This window comes from Haemaphysalis longicornis, unplaced genomic scaffold (genome assembly GCF_048455015.1).
Source record: "Haemaphysalis longicornis isolate Haplotype H1 unplaced genomic scaffold, Haemaphysalis longicornis Haplotype H1 scaffold_189, whole genome shotgun sequence".
Lineage (NCBI taxonomy): Eukaryota > Metazoa > Arthropoda > Arachnida > Ixodida > Ixodidae > Haemaphysalis > Haemaphysalis longicornis.
Genome location: NW_027526287.1, coordinates 161,891 through 171,151, shown reverse-complemented (window position 1 = coordinate 171,151; position 9,261 = coordinate 161,891).

Sequence of the window (9,261 nt, the reverse complement as noted above, 5' to 3'; positions counted from 1 at the left end):
GCAGAGAATTTCCGGGGGCGCACGACGTTAAGTAGTTTGCGTTACGTTAATGCTGTTGCACTTGTGGCAACTGCTGACGAGAGAGCGCTCGTCAGCAGTAATTTGAATGAGTCAACGATATAAGGCGTGTTCGTAGCGTCCCATTCCGTGTCGGCTTTGTGGCGCAGTGGGTAGAGCACCATGTACATTGAGTTCCGCCCGCAGGGTCGAGGGATCGAAACCGGGTGCCGGATAGTATTTTTTTTTTAAATGCAGAGCATTTCAGTACCTCACGATGTCACCCGCGTTGACGTCCGTAGTCCGCACCCCTCCCTACTATATAAAAAAAAATACTATCCGGCGCCCGGTTTCGATCCCTCGACCCTGCGGGCGGAACGCAATGTACATGGTGCTCTACCCACTGCGCCACAAAGCCGACACGGAACGGGACGCTACGAACGCGCCTTATATCGTTGACTCATTCAAATTACTGCTGACGAACGCTCTCTCGTCAGCAGTTGCCACAAGTGCAACAACATTAACGTAACGCAAACTACTTAACGTCGTGCGCCCCCGGAAATTCTCTGCATTTGATCGTGCCCCTCGCGAGGGGGATGTTTCACTGCGTCTTCTCTCGGTCGCGGGACCCGTGGCGCCATCTGGCGGAGGCGCGGCACAACTCGTAGCACTTTCTTTGAAAAAGCGCCTCGAAAGCGCGGCAAATATGAAATAGGGATGACGCGCTTTCGAGGCAATCCGCCGACGCGGCTGCTTTGTGTAGACTCGGCGGAGAGCGTCCCGGGATTCTGGTGCCGACCGAATTCTTTACGCGCTTTCCGTGCTTGCTTGCTGTACTCTTTCTTCTTGCGCATACGCGGTGCGCACTGATAATGCTCGTCGCTGTGCTCATCTTTGTAGCGGGCATCTGCAAAAGGAATGAAGACAAAATGCGAGGTTGGTGCGTTAAAAACACTGCTTTGTCCTGATAACGAGGACACCAATTTTATCGCAAACTCTCAACAAGTCACGGAGAAATTATTTTTGTTTTTGGTCTTTAATCTCGCCTCTCGGGGAAAAAGTCGTTAACGCGCTTTTTTATATAGTAGGGAGGGGTGCGGTGCCGACTACGGACGCCAACGCGGGTGACATCGTGAGTTACTGAAATGCTCTGCATTGAAAAATACCGCTGATTGCCTCCCCTCCCTTGGCTTGGTTTCGCGTGATAGATCTCTCTTCTTTCTTTGTTTTAGATGCAAAACATCTCATGGTCGGGGCTATGTCCCTCCCTTGTAGTTGTCGTTGTGGCACCGCCTCAGACTACAACGCCTTCAACGAATCAGAGAAATCTACCAAGGCTGCCGCCTCTTCCGAGGAATGACTTCAAGGTGATCATTCGACCTCGCGACTCTTTAGACCTCAATCATTGGACAACCGTACAAGTTGGAACAAGCCTTCGCAGCAGACTCGAAGCAGACACATCGAATTCGTTTGACAAAACCATCCTACGACACAATAAACTGCGCATCGACGCGAAGCAAAACATCATAATTTACAGCACTCCGGATTTGAACCTGGCAAACAAGCTCACTAAACTCCAAACGTTGCGTCTCGGAGCAACCGACTACGCAGTCACGGCATACACGGCAGCCCCGGACGAATCAGTGAAAGGGATAGTGCATGGAATTCCCCCGGGAACAACACCAGACGACATTTTGGACAACCTGGAAGCTCCAGGACATGAAATTCTTTATGCCCGAATGTTGGGACAGACGTACACGGCAGTAATCACTTTCGCCGGAAAACGACTCCCCTTTTTCGTGTATTACATGAACGGCGAAATGCGATGCACTCCCTACCGCCCAACAAGACATGTCTGCCGAATTTGCCTCCAAGAGGGACATCGAGCCGATGTGTGCCCTACACCCGACACTGCAAAATGTCTGACATGTGGAACAGCCAACCCCGATCCTGACCACCCATGTGCGCCCAAATGTGTGCTGTGCCACGGAGAACACGCAACGGCAGCGCGCGAGTGCCCACAGAGACTGAGGCGCCCGTACCTACCGCGGGCTACCACTGGACTACCACCTGCATCTGGCCGAATGAGCCGCAGAGACTTCCCGCCCCTCCGTACAGAAGACCCCGGACACCGGTCCCAACCGCCAGAACACCGAGTCCGCTCCCAGTCTGGTCTCCGAGCCAAGAGGGGGCAATCCAAGGAGAGCGCCAGGGCCAGCAGCCAGCGTCAGCCTGACCCGGGAGCACCAAAGGTGAGCTGGGCAGCGCAGCTTTTTCAGAGTACCACTGCTCAATCCCTCCCCACCTCTCCGCCTGCCACACAAAATCTTGCAAGCAGTCATCCGCGCGCAGACCAATTCATCGCCGAATTGCGTAATTCTGCACGTAATTCTGCACGTAATTCTGCACGTAATTGCACGTAATTCTGAACCGTCTACAGCCATACTTGGAAGATCGCGAATTTTTTCCTGAAACGATGTTTGGTTTCAGACCGAAACTATCAACCCAAGACATTCTGCTACAACTAAAGGAGGAAGTCATCCAGCAGGCCTCTCCACACGGCGTCAAGGCAATTTTGGCGTTAGATCTGAAAGGAGCCTTTGACAATGTAGCCCATCATACTATCCTCGAAAATCTAATGGAAACAAACTGTGGCGTACGAACGTACAACTTCATCCTATCCTTTCTGACGAACCAAACGGCCACAATAGGAATCGGAGATCTCCGCACAAACACCATAAGAACCCCGAACAAAGGCACGCCACAAGGCGCCGTACTTTCTCCAACCCTATTTAATATAGCCATGATGAAGCTCCCATCGAAACTGCACGAGATTGAAGGCATCCATCATGCTATTTATGCCGATGATATAACGATTTGGACCAACACGGGATCGGATGGGGAGATAGAAGAAAAATTGCAAGGCGCCGTACACACAGTGCAACAATACGCACAAGCGAGTGGGCTCCAATGCGCGCCGGAGAAATCAGAATTACTTCTAGTTAAACGCCGGCGACGAGGGTTCGCATATGAGAAACCCCAGATCAGACTGAGTTTGGACGGGCAAGAGATTCCCATTGTCGATCGAGCACGCATCCTTGGCTTGCATATACAGCAAAACGGGGAGAGCGGATACACAATCCAACGAATCACACAATCAGCAGCGCAAATAATGCGAATGATTGGCCGAATTACCAACAGACATCATGGGCTCAAGGAATCAGACGTGATGAGACTTATTCAAGCCCTAATTATCAGCCGGATCGTATACGCAGCTCCGTATCTCCAGCTCAAGAATTACGAAAAGGACAAGCTTGATACCGTCCTCCGCAAGGCTTACAAACAAGCGCTCGGTCTACCACCCACCACAGCAACTGGCAAGCTCCTCTCCTTAGGCGTCTACAACACAGTGGAGGAGCATGTCGAAGCACACCTTATAAGCCAACGGGAACGTCTCACGCTCACTCCTACCGGCAGACATGTACTCCGTCGTCTGGGATATTCAACCAACGCTGGAGGGCACACCGCGAAGACGGAGACTTTACGCCTCGAGCTAAGAGAAAAACTCAACGTGGCACCAATACCTCGGAACATGCACCCCGAGCATCATACAGGGAGAAGATCGGCGAGAGCCAAATATATTCAGTCCAGATTCGGCAGTCACCCAGACTCGAGGTTCACGGATGCAGCCAAGTATCCGCATCGGCCCTCGATGGCAATTTCCGTCATCGACCCAGACCTGCAGGAGATAGCTTCGGCCTCCGTCAACACAAGCAGCCCAACAGAGGCAGAAGAGGCAGCTATAGCCATGGCCATAGTATCCAGCGCGTCAGACCAAAAACACGTACGCGTCATCACCGACTCCCAGGCCGCCTGCCGGAGCTATGCAAGGGGCAGGGTCTCTTCTATAGCGCACCGCATTCTCGCCAGTAAGGCGCCAGAACACCTCCCAAGTGTTACAATAGTATGGACTCCCGGACACGACTCTCTTCGTGGCAATCAGCGAGCTAACGCTGTCGCCCGAGCCCATGCCTCCCGGGCGCCACTGGAGGATAATTACCCGGAGCCCATAATGCTGCAATACCACACAATTCTACAGCACCAGCGACTCACCCGACAAGCCTTTCCTCCTCCGCACAAATCCTTAACGAGAGAAGAAGCGACATTCTGGCGTCAACTACAAACAAACACCTTCCCGCACCTAGGAAGGCTCCACGCCATGTATCCTACAATTCACCCTTCGAACAAATGCCCTTCTTGCACAACACAGTATGCCTCCCTTTACCACATTACGTGGGCCTGCCCCGACATTCCAAACATTCCCCGAATACACAACCCAACCCTTGAGCAGTGGAAAGCTGCGTTGCTCAGCTCGGACCCGGAAGATCAGCGACAGCTGGTACGACGGGCCACGAGTGCAGCCAGAGCTACTGGGGCCCTGGAATAGGGGCACCTCCCCTCCTCAAGCAAACTACACCCTTTCCTAACCAGCGTAAAATAAAGTTATTCCTCCTCCTCCTCCTCCTCCGTCCAAACCCCCCCTGCGCATGCTCGGCTTGCTGAACGCCTGGTCCCTTCTATGGCTCCTGGGGCGACAGTGTTGCCGGTGTCTTCCTGGGCCGGCACGAGACGAGCACGCTTCTCCTTTAAGGGGTCCTGGAGCGACAGTGTTGCCGGTGTCTTCCTGGGACGGCCCAAGACGAGCACGCTTCACGCGCCTTCGACGTTTCATCGTCGTCGGCAGCGGCGTGCGTCAGCGAGTCTCGGCGGGCCGTGATTACAAGCAGCCCACAACCATCCGGGGAACGTGCATCGACCTCATCTTCAGCAACTTTAGGGTTCATCCACTACAACAGCCCTTGCCTTTACATTTCACAGACCATAAGGCGGTCATAATCAAAGCAGAACGCAAACCACAGCTTGATGTCGCCTACGTTGAACATGATGATGATAATGTCCAAATGATGATAATGTCCAGCCAACTGCGGAATGGAAGCACTGGAAGAAGAAGCGGGGCAGCGTCGGCAAATTGTTTCTTACGAGGCCGGAATGAAAGTGGGGGCCTACACAATCCTGAAGAGCGTTGTTGTGATGTACGATATTACCTACGTTGTCCACGATACGGGAAGCTGCTCCAACAGTCGTGTGAGGAAGTATCATTCCTGATGCAATAAATTTGCGCAATTGGCATGGCAAGAGAATTCTGCTACGCGAACGTTCATTTAAAACGCTGTCGTTCTTGATATTTTAACCACCGCTTCAAATCCATGGGCGTACGTACACGACTCCATAATACCGTCCGTTTCAAAGAGATCTCGAACTGCAACGGCCGCAATAAAATGATGAGCAACGTCCGAAAACAGTTACTTTTTTTGCAGTACGCAGCCAGAAGTGGCGAGGAGCGGAGATGCCGAGCGGAACGCTCCCCGCTAGCAGACGACGCTCTCTCTCATAGCGCAACTCGCAACCACAGCGCCGCGGTAGCGAGAGTCGCGGCCGGCTGCCTTCTCTCCATGGCCGCGGCGGGGAGATACGGAATGGAAAAATTATCTATAAACTTTGACTATGGCGTTATCTCGTAGCGCATCGCCGCCGTGGAGCACGTCTCCCGAGGCAGCCTCGGCTTACTACCCTCCTCCTAACACTTTTGCCATTCTTTCATTTTTCCTTTACTTCTCCCGCTATCTTCGGTGTCTTCTTCGTTCACTCGGTTACAACAAATGCCGACGGCGACGCGAAACCACAGGAGCACGCGCTGAAAAGCAGCGCTATAAGTGTTTTTCTAGCCCCTACAACGTATGCTTCGAGAGAGCCATGATGCTCATATTCAAAGTTCTTTCCAAAGGCTTGGTGCTTCTTTGTTCCGAAAAACTCTTACCCGGCTGAGGAGAACTTGATTAAAAAGGCTTAGTACAGCAATCCCGCGTTATAACGAAATCGCTTTACTCGAAATATCGCTTTATTCGAAATTTATTCTGGTCCCTACCCAAATGCATCCATTCTAGGCCGCATTACTCGAAGTGCACGAAGAGCTTAACCAGCTTAGTGCGAAGTGGCAAGCGGAGGCATGGCCGAGCGGCGGCTACCCGGCGGCGACCCAGCGGCGAGTCAGGCTGCCAACATGGCGGGTCAACGCAAGCTGGTCTTTCCCCGGCGATTTTCTCGAGCAGGTCATGCTCGATCCTACTTTAGACAAACGGTCCGAATGCGTGGTAGGATAACTGAATTTCGTTCCTAGAGATTGGTCAATAGCACGGACGCGACGCTGCGCGAACACCGACAATCGAACCGTAGAATTAGCCGTGTCGCCCACAACGGGGAGTCGAAAAACTCTTGTTTTGCATACTTCAGTGCTGCACATCTCGGGAAAAAAATTTCCCGGAGATCATGCAAAGCCTTAGTACAAAACAGGTCAGTTTTCATGATTGCGCTGCGTAGCCACAATGAGCGGTTAATTGTTTTTTTTTTTGCGGGGGGGTGGGGGGGGGGGGCAGGGGGCGATAAACACCACCTCACACTCGAGCCAAGGCATTTGCGGTGCAAACTCGCGTAGCGTGCCGTGACGCCCGCACGCCCCCCTGTAAATTGGCCTCAGCCACTGCCACTTTTACAGGCGGCGACCATGCACTTATGCAATGTTTGGTCAAATTTTAGCAGTGGTTGTCCGTGCCCGGCAAGAATCTTAAACAGCGAAACCTCACGGTCTTTTTTGCACCTTAATAAACCTTTGCTTCAGTGAATACATTGTGTTTTGATTCCTAGCAGTTGTGGTGCAAATAAAGCTCAACTGCTTTAACTTTTTTCGAGTGGTCGCTTGTATCGAAATACTGCTTATAACGAAATTTTTCGCCGTCCCGCTGACTTCGTTATAATGAGGGATTACTTATTTGTATACCGTAATTACCTTTTGACTACCAAAATGTTATACGAATTGTATAACGAATGAAAAAAAAAACGTGTGAATATGGCAGGAAAGTAAAATATACAGCAATAGACATCTAGACAAAGAGAAAATATTATACTGCTATGTGTTAGACGTTGCGAAAAGTGGTGTTCAGGGCTTCACTTCTTGGGTCAAGCCGTTTTTCGCTCGATGCTGCTCGCACGACAAGGTCCGAGTAGGCCGACAACCTTTCATGGTATTAAAAGGACTCTGCAACACTTTCTATAAACGCTTTCCTTCTTTTGGTAGCGTCTGAAATCACTGTGAAAGCTAGTTATCCCCAGCCCGAAGCGGCACTGCGTGATTTGCTCGCCTCATCAGATGCACCTCCCATTTACGCTTTGCTTTTGTCGCTGTCTTTTTAAATTAAAGTGGCTATCGAATGCGTTCAGTGCTGCAACTGCAAGGAAGCCCCCCAATAGCCGCTACGCGGCTCTCATGACGAAAATCGAGCCCTGGAAGAACCCCAAGACCGCGAGAGAGCGAAAATTGTTTTGAGCAAGTTTCTAAGTTATCTGACTAACTTTTGGCTGAGGTACTCTGTGGCCCCTTGTTCAAAGTACTGAGTGCATTTGTGGACCACGGTCTGAAATGATTGAACAAGTAACAAAAAGGAGTTGCAAGGTCATCCCTTTAAATGCTTTTGTGGAGCTTGTATGTACAGGTTACAACAAAAACACGTCCTGGCTTTTTACTGCATTTCAATGACACCTCAGAATAATTGATTTCTCCAATGTTACTCGGGCTATGTTCGTTGTTATATCAACCTAAATTGAACCGAAAGAACGTCTAATTTCAATCCTGTTATATAAAAGTTATCTGAATCGTCGATGAAACGTGGTATTTGTTTTCTTTTGTTCACCCATTCCATTCACCATTAAACAAAAACGGGAAAGCAATAAAAAGTCTTCCGTAAAGAAAAACATTTCTGGATGCAAATAGGCACACCTAACAAAATTTAAAAAAAATTGTGGCTCAGCCCATTCCAACAGTGTCCAGTATACGGGTTCTCAGTCTCCGAATACAGGCCAATGGGCACAACTCGGAAACCGTCCTCGCGCTCCAAAAAAGCGTGCATCAGACTACCCGACTCATATTGCGAATCGCTAACCGGCATCACAGTATGAAGGAGCACAACCTTGTTCGATTAGTTGAATTCCCTTCGTCCTCAGTAGGATAACCTACGTCACCCCTTTTCTACACCTCAGAAAGGACGAAGAACTCAAAATTGACGCCCTTATTAGACGGGCCTACAAGCAGGCCCTCGGCATCCCGATCACTGCTCCGACCAAACGTTTCGAGGCGCTGGGGCTTCACAATACCCTTAGCGAACTAATAGAGGCTCAACGGCTGGCTCAACAGGAACGACTTAGACACAGCCAGACGGGTCGGCATATTCTCGGCTCCCTGGGCATCAACCACCTGCGAACAGGCACTCACAAGATACCCTTGGCTCCCGAAGTGCGCGATCAAATTCACATCCCACCGTTCCCTAAAAATATGCACCCTGTTCACAATCAGGAACGCAGGCAGGCAAGGGCGAAAGCCCTGCACAAACGATTCGGAAATTCGGAGGATGTGCTGTACGTGGACGCGGCCGACTATCCGGGTCGCAATGCTATGGCAATTGCAATAGTCAATCACCAGGGCAATTCCATCAGCTCCGGGTCGGTCCGCACGAGCGAACCGGAGGTGGGCGAAGAGGCGGCCATTGCCCTGGCAATGACAGCTGATCAAGTCTGGGCCATTCAGCTGGCCGAAGACGCTGCTAGAGCCCAAGGGCTCTTGGCCGACGTCTAGGATTACTGGCTGTTATGCAATAAAGTTTTCACTCACTCACTCATACCTGTGGCAGCGATTCTCCAGCCGCAATAACCAGGATTGCCAGTGCGCTACTACCAAAACATATCACTGCATATTTCATTATGACTCTCCTTCTGCTCCAAAATGAGATATCATTTTTTTATCGCAAAGAAGCAAACTTCGCACGCGTGTTTTTAAATACAAAGGAACTGACATTTCAAGCAATGAGAAGTTTGATTGTGTGTGACTCACGATTCGCCGGGTGGTCGAAGAAAACCGCCTTGTTCAATTTTCTGTACGGTGCATCGGGCTTGAGATTCATGTAACACAATAGGCTTTGCATATTTTCTTCATGACTAGTATACAATGAACTGTCTACCACAAAGGTTAACGGTCAAGATTTCTTCAAAATATCTTGACCGCTAAGAGACGTGGAATATTTTCTCTTTGTTCTGCACTTTGCAATTTTCCCCAAAGCCTTAAAAAAAGAGTCGGTTGTTCCATCAACAGTGCTTTTT